This window comes from Stegodyphus dumicola, chromosome 1 (genome assembly GCF_044657685.1).
Source record: "Stegodyphus dumicola isolate Sdum_Otavi_A_Nest chromosome 1, ASM4465768v1".
NCBI lineage: Eukaryota > Metazoa > Arthropoda > Arachnida > Araneae > Eresidae > Stegodyphus > Stegodyphus dumicola.
The window spans coordinates 238925686-238947428 of record NC_140768.1 but is presented as its reverse complement, the minus strand read 5'-3'; the positions used below and the strand labels follow the sequence as shown (position 1 = coordinate 238947428).

General features: G+C 31.4%; 1 protein-coding gene across 2 annotated transcripts in view; it reads left to right on the top strand.

Moving 5' to 3' along the window:
• Window positions 1–21743, top strand: part of Mical (Molecule interacting with CasL) — a 241831-nt gene that overhangs the window by 98664 nt on the left and 121424 nt on the right. The gene's annotated exons all lie outside the window — the stretch shown is intronic.

Genomic DNA, 21743 nt, shown 5'->3' with positions numbered 1-21743 from the left:
GAAGAAAACAAGGCTTAATAATAAACATAAAAAGACAAAAAGATGAGTTGGCGGGAGTGAGTATAACACCGGACTGGGTAGACTGGAGATCAGCGAGAGCGTAAAAAAACTTTTAAGAAACCCATTTGGGCGACCATTAAAAATCTTAAATCGGTAAAAGCTCAGAATACGCTACATAAACAAAATTGTGAAGGCGGAGGTAAGTGACGTCAATAAATGGGTCTAAGTTTGTGGTGTCACAACCTATTCTCGTATTTACATTCTGTGTGTTTACTATTTTCTACTGAAAATAACAATAATCAGTTGTTTATTATTGCAAATCAATATTAAATTCTTAATTTTTAATTTATATTACTAACAATTAAGGTTCAGTTTCATTGAAAATAAGTGTAATAAACTGTTTATTTTAAATTAACATGATAGAATAATTCAGTCCTACCATTTAGTAAAGCAGTAAACAACAAGTCTCGCATACTTGTATTTCAGATAGCTCGAATATTTTAAAAGATTTTTAAGCTTTGGCATTTTATATAAGAATATTTTTTTAATTTAAATTTGCATAGTAGACTCCTTTAATTCTATCGTTTTCACAAATGATGTTGTTGTTCCTTACGTACTCTTAAGTAAACAATATTCATTAAAATATAAAAGGATTTAAGAAATGAATGTATGAGTGACGAAAGAAAAATAATTTTTTACAGCAAATGAACATCATACATAGCTTTCATTTCACTATTTCTTAGATTCCTAAATATCATCATACAGTCTTTGCACATATGAATATTTCATACATCAATAAGTGGCAAATATCTAATTTCTCACATTAAGGGAAATAAGATACGAAAATAAAAACTACAAGTTTATAAAAATACGCTATGTTTCAAGTGAAAAATATAAAATCAAGTGCAATTACAATAGCAAATACTATGTAATTATTTTAATATTCAGTGTTTGGTAAATAACCAGTGTTTGGTATAATAATTGCACTGGTATCGAATGCAAGTCTGCGGTTTTCGCCACTTTTGACTTAAAAGATCATCAAACTATCAATATTGATCAAAAAGCATTATCCAAAAAAAAAAAAAAAAAATGAAATATCTAATTTAAAGCACAAAAATGATGATTAAAAATAAAATTGTAGAATTGGTTAATACAATTGTAGAAAATAAATACAAAAAAATACATTTCACATAATATACTATATAACACTGCTGTTTTTATGTACACAGCGATCTGTTTTGGCTTAAAAAAAATCAGAGAATTGCACAAATTTGGCATCGCTCACAACCTCGGCACTGCGCACAGCCTCGCCACGAAGCACCAGCCATGATCATGATACCCGTATAACAGTTGCAACTTCAGCATATACTCCAGTGTAATGAAAATAAAAGAAGGTTCCTGTTTTTAAACCTTTTAAAAATAGGTCATTTTAAAAATAACAGATATTAATACTTCTCCTAAAAGTACTGCGGGGTCGTCTGCGCGACTGAGAGTTGTTCCTGAGTCGTGGTCTAGATATATGATGAACAGTCATTTAGGCAATTCGCTGTTCAAGGGGATTGAATTTTCATTAACAGTTCTGTATTCAAGCGATTACCAGCTGTTGATATACCATAAATCTCTTTAGAAAGCATCATATCTGAAATTTTATCAGCAGTGATCGCCAACTTGGGTAATTCTTTCACGAAGAATTACCCAAGTTGGCACTAACAAGGATTATATTACACATAGAATCCGGAAATTTCTTCAATCATAACGTTTTGATTAATTTTTCGGACACATATGATATTGCAACAGATTTTAATTTTTGTAATAATTGACTTGGTTTCAAGTTGCCTAAATCGATTCCTGTAAGAAGTTTTTTAATTCTTTCCTTAAATAAATCCAGAAGCTTTGTTTTAGATTCTGAATATTTAATACCGGAATTACTTGTTAGGATATACCAGATGTTCTCAACATATTTGGGTTCTAACTGTGATACTAAGTAGTTAAATTTGGTTTCCTCCAAAACAATTCCACTAATTTTAAACTGAGCCCCAACTTGAAAAACCAGATTTTTGGGCAATCCAACCAAAATAGAGGAATTCAAACACTTACTTTGCACAGTTCGTGTGTAATATCTTCAACAGTTTTATCATCCTCAGCCATATTCACTTTAAAGTCAAAATTCCGGGTCAACGATTATTGGCGGTGCTACTTTGGTAGACGGTTGCATGGATTTTTGGCGATTTACGTTGGCGCGGTTTTTACAATCGTCAGCCATTTTGAAAAACGCTGTTTTTACGTATTTTACTCATAGTAAAGTATTCGAAACTTAAAAAAATAAATATCGTTAAAAATAATGGATTAGTGTTTTGTTGAAAATGTCGTTTTTTAAGATGGCAGACAAATGTAAATAAATACATTTACTATGAGTATAAAATACTAAAGTAAGGTTAAATTATTAATTTCATATAGAAAAAGAATGGAATAAAAACACAGCTATGAAAACATTGCGCCAACGTTTAATTGAATTAAAATATTACTTAAATTGTATATCGAATTAAAAACATCATACCAACTTTTAAAAGAATTAAAATATTACTTAAATTGAATATCGAATTAAAAACATCATACCAACGCTTAAAAGAATTAAAATATTATTTAAATTCAAATCTTTTAAAAAATATAATTATTTGACATTAAAACATATGTGGCAATAAATATCTCGGCAATTTTTGAAAACAGTGTATTAATTTTTTTAATAAAAATTGAAGTATACAATTATAAAGTAAAAGAAAATTATGTACTTACATTTTTTTGAGTATTTAACCTGTCGTATATTGGCAAGTACCACAAAAAAAAAAATCGGAATCATAATTTAGATATCGGGGAAAGTGCAGAATCGCCCACCGCTTAGCGCGTTTTTAAGAATTGCACATACTCGGTATCCATGTACACATAGACCTATTTTCACTTAAAAAGTCAAAGAAAATTGACAAAAATCCAATTCTTCTTACTCTTGTAAAAAGCGCCAAACAAATAAGTGGGCGATTCTGCACATTAGCCTAGATTTGATCTGTGAAAAAAACTTGAAAAATGTAACATCATTTTAAAAATGTAATCTAAGCGAAAAAATTTGAAAAATGTAATCTATGGAATTCGAAGAGATGAATAATAAAATTTTAAAATGGCACGTTAATACACAAATATTCAGTAACCAATCAGGGAGCTGATTACAGCTCGTTAATGCGCAAACATTGTGTAACCAATCAGGAAGCTGATTACATCACGAATAGAATTAAAATGATTTAAATAATAATACATAATAACATCATTTTAAAAAAAAAGCAAAATTAAATTGTATTTTAATATTTAACAGCCATAAATAATGTTTAAAACATTAGATTAAATTTATAGATATTAAAACCAATTACTTTTAAAGTAATGTGACGTCATTCATTACATCATCCACAACATAAAATCATCCACAACATTACATCGCCAAAATCCAACCGTCTACCGAAGTAGCACCTTATAGGCTCCTGACTCCAAATTAATCTTTATAATTAAAACTCTGTTTCTTTAAATAGCTTTAATCCATATTTTAATTCAAAAATAATCTTTATTAAAGCTCTTAGCAAACATAAACAATTTTTTAGAAAAACGAAATTGAATAATCTTCTCGTTGCCATTCGAAAAACAACAAATAGCAAATAAACGATATTAACCATTATTTAAAGTATAAGTTCAAGTCACAATACATTAATCAGATTCTTCATTATTTAATTTCTTTAAATATAATACAGGGCTCTAATATTTGGTGGCAACAATTTGAAAAGTGAACCGAAATTTATAGTGAATCAACGCAAAATGCCAAAAGGAAATGAACAGTCTTTTTGGGCAAATTGCCCCTTTGGACTAACAATAATATTAAAATAATAGCAATAATAATAAAATTGTTATTACTGCTTTAAACAAAATCAATTTTATACAATACACTCCCGATTATCCGCGGAATTGGGTGGCGCGGCCGCCGCGGATAACAAAAATCGCGATAATCCGAAAAAAAAAAAAGCTAAAAATTGGTATAGGGGGAAAAAAAAAAAAAAAAACCGTCATTCCAATTTTGAAAAATCGTTTTATATGCAATAAAACGTAAAATAAACAGCAGAAAATGTTTAATTAACGCTGAATATTTTAGTATGTCGCTCAAAACTAACCAATGCATTTTGTTAATGAAAACAGAAAAGTGCTTTGTATACTTAAGAGAGGCGTCAAGGATACACAGAAAATTAATACATATGTACTGTTTTAATACTGTAATGTATTATGTAATTACAAAAGCATAACTGTAAAACTACACCGTTTTGAAGAAATCAGTCATTTGTGTTTGCTTCTTGCTTTGGAAGCATTTTCTCTTGATCCGAGATTGCATTTTTCGTAGCATAAGTTTCTCGGCCAACTCCGCGTTGTCTTGTTCTTCCAAATAGCTCAACATTCCCTCGACTTATTGCAAAGCCGCTTCGTGAGTCTTCCGCATCTGCACAATGGGCTCTTCTTCGCCTTCACTTCACTGTCCTTCATTCTCGGTCTCTCCCCTTGCTTTCTTCACAATTTCGTCATCTGTCAAGCGTTCGAGGCCAGGTTCGTTGACGTTACACTCCAATTACTCGTTAATGTTTTCAGCATCGACGTTCTCACCACCCGGAACTGTCACCGTATCGGCAAGAGTTGCCGTGGGCGTGTCTACATCTTCATTTTCTTCTTCACAACTCAAAGGGGTTAGGTTGTTGTTGGCTTCAACATTAGGCATGAGTTTTTCTCCATGATTTTATGAGGGTTGACGGTTTGACTGAGTCCCATGCAGATGCAATATCGTAGATGCTGTCCAAGATTGTGTAGTGTTTCCAAAACTCTTTCAGATCATAACCTTCTTCAATTTTGGTCATTACCTAGCAGCTTGGTTCCGTATGTTCTCTTCATTGTTGCAATGACTCCTTGTTCCATGGGTTGGATTAGCGCAGTAACGTTTGGGGGGGGGGAGAAACTTTGCAAAAATTTGTCCATCAGAAGACTTTAGCACGCTTGTTGCTGGGTGAGAAGGCACGTTGTCGATGAATAGCACAGCTTTTTCAGGCAGGTTTTTCGATTTAAGATGTTTACGTACTTGAAGAACAAAGATGTTTTCGAACCATTCTTGAAAAATGTTTCGGTTCATCCATCTATCTTTTCTTTTCTTTTCTTTTTTTTTTTTTTTTAAGTAATCAATGGGCATCTATCCTTGTACCTTTGAAAGATCTCGTTTTTTTTTTTTTTTTTTTTTTTTTTTTACTTTACAATGACACCAAGTCTAAGTTTATGTCCATCGGTAACGTTACTGCAAGACATGATAGTGATCCTTTCCTTGTTGCTTTTTATGACCCGCCGCTTTACTTTCATTTTCAAATGCTAAAGTGCGAGTGGGTATACATTTCCACAAAAGTCCCAATTCGTCTTCACTGTAAATTTGTTCAAAAGATAGCTCTTCTTTTAAAACAAATTATTTAAATTCATGGTGGAAATCGTCGGCTGCTTATTGGTCACCACTAAGTTTCTCCCCATGAAGTCCAATTTCTCGAATTCCATGTCGCTGCTTAAAACGAGTCAACCAGCCAGAAGACATCAAAATTTCCTTTCAGGCCTAACAACTCAAAAAAGATTTTTGCCTTCGCCGCAATGATAGGACCATTTACAGGTGTACCCTCTTTTCGAATTTGAGCCAACCACGCTGTCAATGCCGTGTCTAGCTCATCAAAGGTAGAAGAACCCTTCATAGTTTTTCGCGTTTTCATTGCGGAAGCACTGTCCGACATTGATGCAAAGTTCACCAATTTGTCTTTTTGCTTTAGAATGTCACGCACTGTTGTTTCCGCGATTTCGTAATCCAGTTCCATCTGCTGCCTTGTAGCGCTGTTTGCTACTTTGGAAATTAATTCTAGTTTTTGCGCAATCGTCAACACAACCTTCTTTCGTTTTCCTGACATTTTAAATCGGTAACGAAGAACACAAAACCAAAAAGCACAAGCACTGAGCACAATAAAAGATAAGAAATTAACTTGGACTTGTTCGCAAACAATATCAGGCTTAAACTCACAATGGCGAGTGGGAGGAAGTGGACTTGTCAGAAAGATTAAGACGAGAGGGAGCGGTGGAGCGGGCACTGCAAGGGTGAGTAAGAAATCACTTACTCATTAGAGGGGCCGAGGGGAAGGTTCCGAGAAGGCCTGAGCTAATTTTGCAATAAATAAGCACGATGTTAGCAAATTTAACGTTTCGCTCAGTTTTGTGAAAATTTTTATTTGCTTTACGCTTGTTTAAAAAAAAAAAAAAAAAAACTTTGTGCGGCAGGCGCGGATAATCGGGAGTCTACTGTATTTAACTTGTTTCTTGTGTCTTTTTTTAAAGTATTCTTTTTCTTTGTTACCATTAGTGTGATCTTTTAGGGAAAGAAATATCTGCATTTTTTGTAACTTTCAGTATTGCGATATTTTTAATATTAATCCCCATTGAGTGTTTCCTTTAAATAACAATATTAATAATTTTTTCAGTTTGCTGGAAAGCCTGTCTGCAGTTTGCAGAACTTGGTAACATTTTCCGAAAGAGAAGCTAAATTTTCAGGTGTAGGCTTATAGCTTTAAAAATCTTAACAGATTATCCTACTATTCTGTTGAAATGAAAGCTGAGTAGCAGATGTTGAGTCTCACTTTACTGATTAAGATTTTTAGGAATAAAACGCTCTGTAAGATGAAATTTCTAAGCGGAGCTATAACAAACAAACCATAGTAAAATTCTCAAGATCCGGGTTTTTGTGGTGTTTATGAAACTAATAATAATAATACATTTGTTATTGGCTTAATAACAAATATATTGTTATAATTCGTTTCATAAACACCACGAAACTTAATAAAAATACACAATACGTCTGCAAAATTTTCTCATTTTTTTACAAATTCCAACAGATTTCGCAAAAGATAATTGATGGCGTTTATTACTTAACATCTCACTTTCCTTCTTCTGAAATATCGTCTGTTTACAAGGGCGAGATTTCTGAATCGTTTGCTTTGGTCCCGTAATTATTGGCTGTTGTAGATTTGAAAGCTGAACAATGAATTAATAGCAATAACATTTTGTTATAAAATGGAAAAAATAGCATCGAAGACATTTGAAACGTTGTGCAAAGAATAAAAAGATCAAACGTTAATACCATGGAGGTAGGAAGTTAAACCTTTCTTACCTCCATGGTTAATACAGTGCTATGTTTCTTGTTGGAAGTGATGATTTCGTGATGGTCGGGAAAATGATGAACAGCCGAGAACCGTTAATTTTAATAGTAGATGAAATTTAGAAAACCGTAACCAGTATTCCAAAAGATGATTTCTACGAAGGTATCGGACAGCTATGAACAAGCGAAATGGTGTTACAAATATTGTATACTGAAGGCTAAGAAGTAAGAATTTTTTTTTTTTCCAGCTTTTGATTTTGATCAAAATTAGTCCTAAAAATTTGTAGATACAATGTGTATAAGCAACGAAAGTCATTTTGAAGAGGTTCTGTAAACTTTTTATGATACAATACTTTATGGAATATTCTTAATTTTGCATGGCACGCATGCTCGGGATAAAATTCCTAGCTCAAGAAAAAACTCCCGTGTTAAACATTTTTTATTTGAATAGATGTGGAATTTCCTTTCCTTAAAACTAAATCCGCCACAAAAGACAAATTTGTCATCAGGTACTTTGAGGCGTGAAGTCTGTAAATTACTCAGAACTTACAGTTCCGGAAACAGCGTGGAAACTTTAGGTGTTTCCAGTCATGTTAGAGATGCGTGATAAATTTTGAGTTCTGATATTGAACAATTACCCGTTCTATTGAAGGTCACTAGAGAAAGAAAGGGGAAAAAAATTTTAAAAGAATCGCTATTTAATGGAAATTATTTGGACAATACTAATGCTTATAACTTGTTTTTTCACGTATACTGCTGTCAACTTCTTTCTGCTGTATGAAATATTTTATGGTACATTGAAAATGTTTAACTTATGTTTATGAAATAAAAAATTCATCATTTCATAAAATTTATGTGTTCCTTTTCTAGTTACAAGTGCGTTATAGAAATAATACTCACTAATTTTGCTATAAGATTTCTCCTCTTTCTTAACTCAGATGAGTAATACAAGAAGTAATTTCCAATTTTATACTAACTATACGTTATTTATTTAAAAATTTGCTGAAATTCAGTATTGCTGTGAAGTTTTTAAATCGTAAAACTCCAGATGCACGAAATAGTGCAATAAAATATAATGTGATCGTGATAAAATGGAAGTAGTAGATATGGGCTGGTCCATAAATAAAATTTTATTTTTCCGAAAGTATTTTTATTATACAGGGTATCCCAAAATACAATCGCCGAATCGCTGACATTGTTTTCTGTTCCCGAAGGTAAACAAAAATCGTCCAATAAACATAAAGCAAGAAACACATAATTACGATGTTGAACGTGAATCATAGATGCGAAGCTAACTGTGCAAAGTATTTCAGATACGTCGGGCAACGTCATTTGCTGCCGAAAAAAAGTGTCTGGATGTTTAAGAGATGTTAGAGTCGTCACTGAATATTCCAAAACAATGTGGAAATAGCAAGTGTTCGCATCTTCTTGTTGATTTTTTAATGTACTTTTAACTCGCAAACTACACGCTTTCTGTTAAATGTTGATGACTACCGACGTTTCATGAATAGGGAGCATTAACAGCATTTAGTGGCTTGTTTTGGGACACCCTGTATAATTAGTTATTCATAGAAATGATTAACAGTATTTCAGGATAAAATACACTCAGTATTTTCATTGAAAATGTTGCATGTATCGAGATATATTCCATCGGTAAGAAACAAGGAAACAAAAAGTCATCATTAAAAAACGTAATGTTTGGCTTCCTGAGATTCATACAATATCGTCCGAAATTTTAAGCATCGTATTTTCTTCTCAGTATACGATAAATTAAGAGGAAGAAAAACGAAAATTTTCGGGAAAAGAAATATATATAAAAAAGAGCATTTTAATGTACTAAGTAGTTACTTCCCTTTTTTCATTTCTGCTTAAATTATTTTATTTTTTAAAGTATGTTATTACATGTAATCATTTATGAATGTAGCTAATTAAGCTTGCGAGTTATAGAAGGTCTCTCTAATTAAAATAAGACGTCGATAAAATTTGAGTAAAAATATTATAAAGCAAAAATTGAATGGCATGTTTATTTTAAATTGATTAAAACTGAATATCTCTTTTGCCAGCTGAAAGTTTTATTGTACATTATATTTAAAAGGAGGTAAATTTCATTTTTACTGAGCTCCCTCCCTCACCCAAACAACGTTGAGACTGTTTTCGTAAAATTCTGCGTCTTATTTATTGTAGACTTCTGCAAGATGACTAGTACCGATGATTTTGGTCTTACGTAATATTCAATACTTATATTTTTTACTTTCTCGGAAGTACAGGCCGCTTTCAGAGGTGGTCTCAACGAGAAGGTTCATTATATATGGCTTAAGATCGATATTTAAGGAAATAAAAGTTTCTTTTTTCGAGCACCGTATAAATAGAGGGTCTGTGAGATATCTTGTAAAGCCACTTCAGTATAAAAATAGCAGTGATAAAAATGTTGCTGAATTTGTTCAGTGTTCCACTCATTCTTTTGCCCCCACAGTGGATGGAGCTGCTTCTTTCACAGTGCAGTAAGTCAATTGTAAACGCGATTTTAGTAAAGAGAAGAATATAAGGAACGGCTATCCTGTATCATATTTTTGTAATATGCTTTACATAAATTATTATTGTTGTTATTATTATTAATAACTCATGAACTTTATAAGCTCAAAATCCTTTTAAGTTAGTGCTCGAAAGCCCGAAAACAACGTAAGCTCAAAATGTCAATACAGTCAAAAGTCTTTAATCCGGGCTCGTCGGTACTTCGGCGATTCCGGATTATCGTTTTTTCCGGATTATAGATCATCAGTTTAAATCTGGTAAGATGCTATGCAGAAATTATAAAATTAAAAATATGAAACCGTAATTTATGAAATAAAGAGCAGTTGTGATCTAAAGGGTATTAAAATTTAGAAAAAAAAAAGCTTAATATTTATTTGTTTACTTTATTAAACATTTCTTTCAACGCGCGCATGCGTAAAGCATACATTACACATAGTCGAAATTAGAAAACTGCAACCACAAAACTATTTGATGTGTATTCATGATATTTATAATGACGAGGAATTTGATTTAAATCATATCAAAGACGGGAGTACATCGAGAGGAAATACATTTAGTAACTACATTTAGTAAGGAATTATAAGCCGAATAAAATAAAAACATCTGCCCTGAAGATAAGGACAGATCAACTTCCAGTTCATTGCGTGCCGCGTTGTCCCCCCCCCCGCAGAGCAGCGTGAAATTGATAAACAGATTTCGGAATGGTTAGAGAAACAAAAGATATGCCTTTATCCATTTTTTGCAGCAATTCCACTTTTTGTTTGATGGACATCGAAACATGTTTTTGCTTTGTAGATCCTTTGACAGCTCCAGAATCGGAAATTCTTTTTGACGTAATCGAAAGTTCAAGCTTACTTTTATAAAATTGCTCTAACAGTCTGCAAAAAATAATAAGCCGGATCCAATTAGAAGATTAAGAAACAACGCAATCTGCAACATTAACTGAAATAGATAATTAGATAATTTTAGCTTAGCTTATACCGTCCGTTATACATTAAACGCGCATGCGTAAACGTATTATGCGCATGCAAGATCATATTCCGTGTAATAAGAAAAAATTCGGTATGCTAATCGTCATTTGCGTTAAATTTTTTTGATAAGTTTTGAGAGTTGAAATAAGGACCTTTTTTGAATAATTTTTTCCGCCATAATTGACATTTTAAAAGTCTGAAAGAGAAATATGTTAATTAAATGTCATTTTCTGACATCATGCTCGGAAAAGTGTTTGTTATCAATGACATTTATAGAATCTCGGTGTTCATTTCCACGCGTATCGAATTAATTTCCACCTTTTCGTTGCTCTGCGTTGGCAACACGCTTTTGAGATTTGTCGTTCGTAGAATTCGGTCGCTAGAAAGCGTAGCTGACCTGTAACGGTTGTAAATCTTATTTTAATGCTTATCTGTATTGCTGAATTATTACTAGATGTTTACGTATGAATGTTTTATTATTAAATGTATTCAGTTTGGTTTAAATAGACCGAGAATGATTGAATTTATTAAGGATAGTTAAAATAGAAACTACATCATCCATTTCGGCGCCTTTCTAACACAGGAACGTAAATACTCGGTATCAGCAACTAATTTTTTCTGAAGAGGGATTTCAAGTTCGAGACGTAGTTTTCTACAAATTTTTGGCATCTAAAATATTTGTTCATGTTTTTAAATTTTTGTTCCGCGTTATTATCTGATCCTAACACAGAGAGAAAATTAGTTCCGTCTTTTTTTTTTTTTTTTTTTTTTTTTTTTCCCCGTCGTCAAATATGTGTTCATGGTACGCGGATGAGCAGTGTCGCACCAAGGTGCTTGGGTCGGGGACCCTACCCCCTTATCGAAGAGAATAATTTAAAAAATAATTAATTTCGAATTATATTATGAAATAACTACCATAAGTTAGTATAAGTATATACATGCTTTACATTTTTTAAAGATGTTTTTCAAGTATATTAGATAATGGTATGGTCGTGATTAAGTAGGAATGAACTAAAAGTACCAAACTCAGAAAGACCTAAAAATGCTATCCGGGAAGCTGAGAAGAGAAGCTTACGAGCTGGCTTAAACCTGTCGGAATAGAAACCACATACATGTGCAAATAAAAGAACATCAATTGTGAACCCCAGGGTGCGCTTTGAAGAATATTAAATAACAGCAAACATAATAACAATAGACATACATCACATATAGAAGCAAGCAGATCACTAATACATAGAGGTAAAGTACACATAAGTCAGGCTGGTTGCTTAAAATGGCCATAGGCCTTTTGCTGTGGCACGGATCATTAAAGTCATAGTCATAAACCCTAATAACCGGGTTTTTTATATTTTTCCAGGTTATCATAAAATTTTCGGGCAGTCCGACAGTAGAAGTATTTCAGTTGTTCTGTGTGTAGTTCGTCATGAATTCTTTCATTTTTCACGTACCATGGTGAGTTCGTGATTTGTCTTAACACACAATTATGTGCCTGTTGAAGTTTTTTCTTAGCAGATTTACATGAATAGCGGAATTTCCCCCTCCCAATCCAGTCGTATTTCTTTCGCTTATATATTTATTTATATCCTTAGCTGTATACATTTTTTCATCGATTAGTGAGTACACATTTTGTATTAGTTACTATCATAATCTTCTGATCTTCAAATACAAGAGCAAAAAATAACTCTTCCCAGTTTGTTATTGATATTAATGTCGTCAAGTGTAGACGTTCCATCTTATAGTTGTGTTTCTTTCATTTTATCACTCCTTAATATCTAGCTTTGATGCATTTTTTTGTGTCATTTATTCCATGTAAGTGTTGTTATCTTGCTCTTGTAATTGTTTGGAAGAATGGTTGCCAGAGCCTGTAGAAGCTTAGACTTCTACTTTCCACCCCAATTTTAAGGAAGAGCACCGCGGAGGTAGTGTAGTGATGATGTAAAAGCGTATGATTGATATTGAAGCAAAAAATTATTCTTCCCAGCCACTCTTCCCTACCACCAAACCGTACGAGAGGACTTTCGGCTCGCCATGTATTTACAATGTCCCCATGCCATTATACATTTACAAACATCCATGTCATCTCCGGAATTCGAATCCGGGTCCTTCGGTACCTCAGTTGGCTCCCCTAACCACTGTACCGTGTGGTCGGCCATGTAAATGGTCATTATTATTAATGAGTGGTCAATAGAGGGGATGTAAACTGCTTTTGACTAACTCGTTCCTGCAGTTTTAAAGAATATAGTTGTATGTAGTCAAAATTTACATAATGGCTATTTCTATGACTGTCAGTCATAGAAAATATAATTTCTGAAGAGTTCTCTAAAAACGCAAATTATATCCGCTACGTTTTCAAGACAATCTTGATTTTCTCTTCCGCATAAAATTTTTAACGCGTTCGAAGAGTGTATCTGTACAACTACATACAACCGAATATCGTAAATATACTCACACGTACGAAATATGTATCATGTATGCGAACGAATTCATTGTTTAAAGTTTTCGTGCAAAACTTTAAACCACACTGTTCATTCATTAAAAAATTATGCTGTACTACATGATCATCGAAAACTATGGACTTAATTATTAAATTGTGCTTTATTTTAAATTTATATATTTATTTTAAATCAACTGTTTAGATTTTATACTAAAATTATTGGTGAGTGCGCAAGTTTTGATTTTAGGCATGAGCGAGGACTTTGACAAGTTTTACAAGCCTTGTTAAATAGTAATGGTACCAGTTTGCTTAAAGCGCAGCCGTGCAACAAAAAGGCCCATTGCATATTCTGTATACACAGAATCTAAAACTACACAGTACCGTTTTCGGCTAATTTACCGGACGCATAACAGTATTCTATTAGAAAATGATCACTTGCCATTGTTGTAATCATACCAGACACGATTTAGCATACATTTCTTTTCTGGTGGCATGGCAAATGCGGTCAAGAGCAGGAGACTGACGTTAATTACGGAAGGGGAAAGTAAACGGCTGTGTCAGGGATCATAAGGGGAGATATATTTAAAACAAAAATTGTTTTTAGGTCTCATTCAGTATCAGTATATCAGAAATAAATGATGCACATGGTATCAGAATGGAGACAAATTACATAAGATACGAAAAGTTATATTTATTTGTTTATTAACATTTCATTATTACATTGTTTTCGTATAGGAATTTCCTTCCACCCCTCTCTGAGCAATATAAACAGGTACACTTCTCAAAAAAAAAAAAAAAAAAAAAAAAAAAAGGACAGTCCTATATCTCCCGATCTACTAGGCCGATTGACAAAATTCAAATTGCGTTCTTCATGTCTCGAAAGCGTGACTTAGGATATATATTAGATTTATATATAGCACTATTCTAACATAGGTATTTTGACACAAAATCGGACTTTTTCTGAAATAACATACGAATTTTTTTACGTATTTCGATTCTACGACTCAAATTACGCCTAAATATGAAATTTTGTAAAATGTGGAGCGAAATTTACGGAGAAATTCACAAATTTATGTTGGCACTTTTTTTGGCAGTTTGCGCCAAGAATACTTCACTTGGCGAACTTCTTAATATATGGCAACCTAGTTTCCTTTCCCTTGAGAGGAAAAAAAGTCACCATCGTTCCTTTTTTCCAAATAATATTCTTTATATTATATTTTTAATTACAACTGATTATTTTAAGTAATTTTTTCTTTTTCGAATTTCATTTTAATTGTTCAAGTTGCACTTTTTTTTTTTTTTTTTTTTTTTTTTTTTTTTTTTTTCGAATAACTGTTTTAAAAATTTCTATTTACCTATTCGAACTGCGTAAATAAAGGTGCAGCGTTTATTAGTCCGAAGGGATTTGAATCCCGAAGGACTAGTTTCGTTTAGTTTCGTTTTGGCATTTTGCGTCGGACGGATAAATGTCGGTTCACTTTTCAAACTGTTGCCATAAAATGTTAGAGTCCTGCATTATATTTGAAGACATTAAATAATGAAAATCTGCGTAAATGTATGTATATTTCTCACATTGTCATAAAATAACGATACATAGAGTCATCGAATTTTGAATAACGTAATCCTCCAACGAATATGAGCATGTGGAAGACCAAATTTGAAATTTGAAATTTGTTTTATGATCGATTTCCTATTTTTTAAAACTTTGACGAATTTTTGATTAACAAACTCAAGGATTTCAAAGCGAGCAATGGCAACGTTGTGCAGAAAAAACATTTTTATCTCCAGCGTGTGAGTCTCTGTATCGGAAATTCTAAAGATATGCTCGTTTTAAAACTATTTTGCGATATTGCTGTTGCACTGGATCTTATGGTTTAAGTGCGAAGAACATGATATTTAATAAAGAAAGGTAACACACAAAATGTTAAAAAACGCCCCTTTGGACGTAATTTAAAATCTGAAACATTTCAGATTTTTTTATTGATTATTTTTTTTTCAAATAGTTTTCTTTATATATATTTTTCTTCATAGTTATTATTTTATACCGTTGTAATTTTTAAATTTTTATACTTTTATTGTAATTGTTTGTGTTGCATTGTCTCTTTAGATAATTGTTTTAAAATTTTCTATATATTCCTTCGAACTGAGCATTTTAAATATATTAATATCAATTTTCCAGAATTTGATTTTATTTATTTGAACTGCGTTTCTTTCGGAAGAATACTATGTAACCCAGTTTACGATGAGTTTGAAAACTGCATACTATATTAAAAGACAAAATACAGTAAAGCACAGTTTTACACGCCTTTCAATGTTCCGTTCAGAAAAGATATATATAAATACGAGAGATGTATAACCGACATTTTAACTTAGGATGACTTGCATACACTGCTTTAAACAGTTTTATCATTGTGCCCATTGCTTTACACAATTTTATCCTACATTTGGTTTCTTAAAATGTTATTCATATTTTAGTTAAATATTTTATTTTTGAAATTGCAAGAATCAAATATCATAAGATTGAAAAGTTTTAAATTAAAAAAAATACAAACACTAAATTTTACGAAAAAAAAATTTTTTTTTTTTTCTCTCTTTTTCTTTAAACATTCTGAAAGTATATTAAAAAGTATCCAACTTTTCGAAACATTTCTGTATTTCTGACAATCATTTTAAATAAAGTTATCGCCTTCCATTTCATAAAGGCCGAGCGGTAAAGACGCTGATCACTGGTAGTTCGGTCCAAGGTTCGAATCCCGTAAACGGGCTGTTTGCATGGGTGTTTTCGTGGTTTTCCCGATGTGTAACGTGTATATGAGCCAGTTTCCCTTAGAAAGTCCTCCACGAAGCCATCCCTCCCTTTAGGCAGATAGCGCTCGAGGCTTTGCCATAATTAAATAATCCAGTCCAATCCTTAATTAAATATAATTGATTTGTAACTTCTACTAGAACTGACGTTAAGAATTGAAGTGCAAATAAATAATATCGTGTGCAATCTTGATTAATATAAAATTAAAAATATTTGCATTCAGACAAAGTTTTTTGATATATTTGCAATTACTTTATAAGAAGGATTTATTAATAACCGTAATAATTACTTATTATATTACTGATGATTAGGAATCAGTTCTTGACAATTACATTCTAAATTAGAATTTTAAGAATTATTAGAATTTTAAATTAGAATAATGAAAATACGCTACGCACCAAAATACATTTTAGGATAAAAAATGTTGATTTTTTGTTTTAAAACTTCTTGAATTCATTTAATAAACATCGTATCCTCGTTGTTAATTGAGTTCAGAATGTTGGGTGTCGTTTATATAATTATTCTTACTTGTCCACGGAATCTGCTGACTTATCCAGCGATTAAGTAGCTGCAGATCATTTCTACATAACGATTGAACTTCCATTAATTCAGTCTCTAGAGGGTTGTATATTTATATCATAATTTGACTTTTATAAAAATGATCATTCTAAATCTCATGTTTCTATAAAAATATACTGTGCTTTAAAAATATGGATGATAGTACCAGCCACTCTTTCAGCCACTTCAAAAGCATCAGTTTGTTTAGAAATAAATTGTGCAGTTAATGTCATAAAATTCAAATAAACATCAAACGAAAATTCTCAGTTTTAGACAATTCGATTTAAACGAAGTAAAGTAGCAGACGATAAAACGCCGAAGGTAAAAATTTACTCTTATTAAAAAAAAAAAAAAAAAAAAAAATCTGGAATGCTTCAGATTTTAAATTACGTCCAAAGGGGCGTTTTCATAATGTTTTTTGTGTTACCTTTATTTATTAAATATCATGCTCTTTGCACTTAAACCATAAAATTTAGTTCAATAGTAATGTCGCAAAATAATTTTAAAATAAGCCTATCTTTAGAATTTCCGATACACAGTTCGACGCGATGAAGATAAAAAGGTTTTTCTCCCCCGCAGATTGTTGCCATTCCTTGTTTTAAAATCGTTGAGTTTGTTACTCAAAAGTTCGACTTGTTAAAGTTTTACAAAATATGAAATCGATAATAAAACAAATTCCAAATTTCAAATTTGGGATTTCAAATGCTCATATTCGCAGTAGGATTACGGCATTCAAAATTGCATGGCTCTAGATACCGTTGTTTTATCACAGTGTGAGAAATATGCATACATTTATGCAGATTTTTCATTGTTTAATTTCTTCAAATATAATGCAGGGCTCTAACATTTTGTGGCAACAGTTTGAAAAGTGAACCGACATTTATAGGAGTCCGACGCAAAATGCCAAAACGAAAACAATAGTCCTTCAGGGACAAAGCCCCTTTGGACTAAAAAAAAAAAGATAGAGAGAAATTAAAAAAAAAAAAAAAAATATTAAAAAATTTATTTAAAAAAATAGCTTTTCATATAGTATTAATAAATATTTATTACCCATCATTGAGGGAAAAAATGTCATATAATTAATTCTCCGTAAAATTTTACTTGAAATTTAAGGTTAAAAATAGCTGTGGCAATACAGTGTAACAAAAATCCATGGTCCACATTTGGCGTTATTATCGCTCAAAAAAAAGATGCCAAATTTCAAAACGCGAAAATATGTAAATTTGTGTATATCTTAGAAAATAATGAATAAAAAAGTCTAATTTTTTGCAGATATGCTTAAAAATATACCTACTTTAAGATGATGGTAAAATTTTTATAGGTTATAATTCAAAATGTTTTTCGAAAAATTTATAAAAATTATTTAAAAATAGAAATTAAAAAAATAAAACACAAAAAATGGGTAAATTTTATTTGGAATGAACCTAAATTTCGAAATGTGAGAGAAAAAATCAAAAAAGTTTAACAAAAAAAGAGATGTAAATAAATATTTGCCAAATTCAATTAACATTGAGGAGCTAAAACTTTGAGAGCTAATATTTTAAAAACTACTCGTACGATTTTTACAAAACTTGGTATTCTGGCATAATTTGAGTCGTAGAATCGAAATATGTAAAAAAAATTGGTATGTTATTTCAGAAAAAGTCCGATTTTTTGGTCAAAATACCTATGTTAGAATAGTGCTATATATAAATCTAATATATATCCTAAGTCGCGCGTTCGAGACATGAAGAACGCAATTTGAATTTCGTGAATCGCCCCAGTAGAACGGGAGATATAGCACTGTCCCCCCCCCCCTTTTTTTTTTTTTTTTTTTTTTTTTTGAGCAGTGTACATGTAAGTCGGCTGAAAAGCACTGCTATAAACAAATAATCCAACCCAATTCCAGTTGAACAGCGCTTATTAATACTAATTGTTTACGGAAAGCATCCTAGTTTTTGAAAAGCTTCGTATCTTCTAACATAAAATTAATTAAATAATCATCTTAAGAATGATTTTGTGTTGAATATGGCAAAACATATGAGGGTTGGCTAGGCATGATTTCATGGAGAATTTTCTAAAGAAAATGAGCTCATATTTACATACCTTAAGATTATAAGTATTGATTAACATTTTCTATAACTACTTCTAATTGAGGCTTTCTAAGAGCAACCCCCTTAATTTTGACTCGCAGCTTTTAATTTTAGACTAAAATATGAGCATAGAATCTACCTTTAAACAACGGGATTTTTTTTTAAACACTGTGGCATGAGAGTGCCTAGTAATAATAGTTTTAGCGTCGCTAAGAATCATTTTCTGGATTCTCATATTGATTTTTTCCAAAAGATATTAAAAGCTGCAATTGACAAGTATACATAATACATACATATACTACATGCATAATACATACATATATAACGTAAGCATACCATAAAGAAAAATGAACCCCCAACAAAAGCTGATCGACTGCTATTGAACTCTAAATAGGGTTTATCAGAGGGAAAAAGGCAATTAAAATCAATTAAAATTCATTTAATTGATTTTAATTATTTATTTACTAATAAAGTAATTTTATTAATTATTTAATTATTATTTACTGTATCGATTTATTACTTATTGTAATGGATTGGAATATTTGAATATGAATTAGCTGAATATTTAAGAATAATATTATGACTGCGAGAAAAGGGAAAAAAAAATTTTTTTTGAATATTTACTTTCTTATAGAATGCAGATGAATTCATTTTTACTCAACGAAAATCAAAATTTAGTAGCTAATTAATCTGTCTTGTATCGAGCACTTTAGTTCAGTGATCCGTATGAATGTGCGCTTTTTTTATAAAAAAATTAAATGCTTCAAGAATAATTAGAAAAGGACATAATTCTCTTCTTACCCTTAAATTCTTCAATAAAAAAAACTGCATTTTCAGCTATAACCAAGTGAAATAATTTTCTAAATGTAATTCAAAGCATGAAAAATAAGGTACATAAACAGCTTGGAAATGGAACTAGCATTGAGATTCTCTTTAAGAAATATGGTGAAGCTTAAAAAAAAAGTCTACGAAGTGAAGTAATTCCGTAGAATATTTTCTAACTCTTTATGATTAAATTGCACTCAATTATACTTTATAAACGACATGTAAATACTATTTAATGTATATGTGTGGATGTATGTGTGTGGGGGGGGGCTCACTAACGGCTGAGCTGTAAAGTCGTTGAACTCTGGCAGGTCGATCCAGGGTTCGAATCCGGATCGACGGGGATGGCTGTATTGGCGTTTTCGAGGTTTTCCCCACGTGTAACGTGCATGAGAGTCAGTTTTGCTTAGAAAATTCTCTACGAGGCACCCTTACCCTAAATATATAATAATTATATTATTATATATTTAGGGTAAATAACCGTCGAATGCTTTGCTATAATCAAACAAACCAGACCAAACAATAGATATATAAATAAGTAGCTTAAAAAACTGCTATATTTTATGTATACTTATCAAGTAGTATTTCAATATATATAATGATTAAAAGAAAGGAAAAGTCGGATCCTAACTGATTGTATGTAATGTAATCCCTATGAAGGCCCTAACAATTCTTTCTCACTTAAAGTCGTAACCCAAAAAGAGAACAAATTAAACTTCAGATATACAATACTGAATCTAATACAAAAAATACAAATATAAAAATAAATTATATATGTACGAAACCTAACTAACTATTTATATTGATAGTACGTAAATATACGTTTGGTAATAAACATTGTATAATAAAGATATTTTATACCTTGTTCTATATTTGATTCCATTTATTTATTATTTAACTTCAATCTTAAGAATTTTCTGCTGTCTAGTTTGCGTTATTTTATTCATAAGTCTCAAATAAAAACAGTTATTCTTTATATGTCATTAGAAAATTAACCAAAAAGCAGCGACCACAATGTAATTGAGAAACAGTCCTTAGCCGTAAAAAGGTTGAAAGCCATTCGGTTATGACTATTATCTCACATATTCAGCTACTTCGCATACATGGAACATAGCATTCGAAATGAAAAACTCAATATTTACTACAAATTCATTCGTGTAACAAATATCTGTCTTTCTACACCTATGGCTTTTAAAAAAAAAAAAAAAAAATGTTATTTATCTTACAGTTTATCGTTAAGTAATACATTTTCATTGTACAAAATTGCATTCATTCGAAGAATTCAGTTTGTATTTTCCTCTGTATAAAACTGAATGTAGAGAAGTTAGATGTTTAAACGACCCCCACATTTTGTCAAGAGCAGGAGCAAGATTATCCCCTACTTTTCAGCCCCCCTCCGGGGAAAAAAGGGGTTCTAAACACCCATATGCGGTCAGGTCGTAAATTTAGAATGGAATTTCTAGCATGGAAGAGACATTGAAACAACATTTCTAACGTTGAAAGGAGAATACTATTTTTATATCTAATGAACGGGATTCATATTTAAATTTACGAATTAAAAATATGAACTTTCGTGTTAATATAAATTAGTCAAACAGAAGTACTTTTTTGGATATATTTGTTATTTTTTAAAAACTGTTTTAGAATTAGCTTGATCTTTTTAAATGAATTACGAACTCCCGTCACCGTTGCAGTTCCATGAAAGTTGACTAAAAATTGTCGTGTAATGAAAGAGGGTAATACGTATTGATTGATTGTAAAAATTTAATACTGAGTGTGGTTGACTCGGAAGAATAATCGAAAGAATTCATTTCTGTTTTTATATGATGAATAGATGCATCGAAACATAAATTTTTGATAAATTTATGGCAAGATTGAAAGCTTCGATATCAAAAATACATGACAATTTTTTCAAAATTGGAAAAAGAAAATTTATAATTTTTATTGCCGCAAAGAAGATGTTTTTCGAATTTTAGTTGGGTAATTACTGGGGAGGGGAGAGGAGGGAGAGTGAACTGTCGTCAGTGTACTTAAAATTAGCTGTTTGGGTTTTTTTAATATTTAACTGTGTGATAGCATTCTGATTTTCTAATAAGAGTAGTTTGAATTATTATTTCTTATTTTGATTTTTTTTAATTAAAATTTTGATTTTTTAAATAAAATTAAAATATTTTTTTAATTGCAAATTTTAAACTGCGGAAAGAATGAACTGAAATTATCCGTGTTGGCAGTGTTTTATTTAACTAAACTCAGTGGCGCAACAGGCCTAGTGGGCCAAGGCCTGCAGTGCACCGAAATCTGC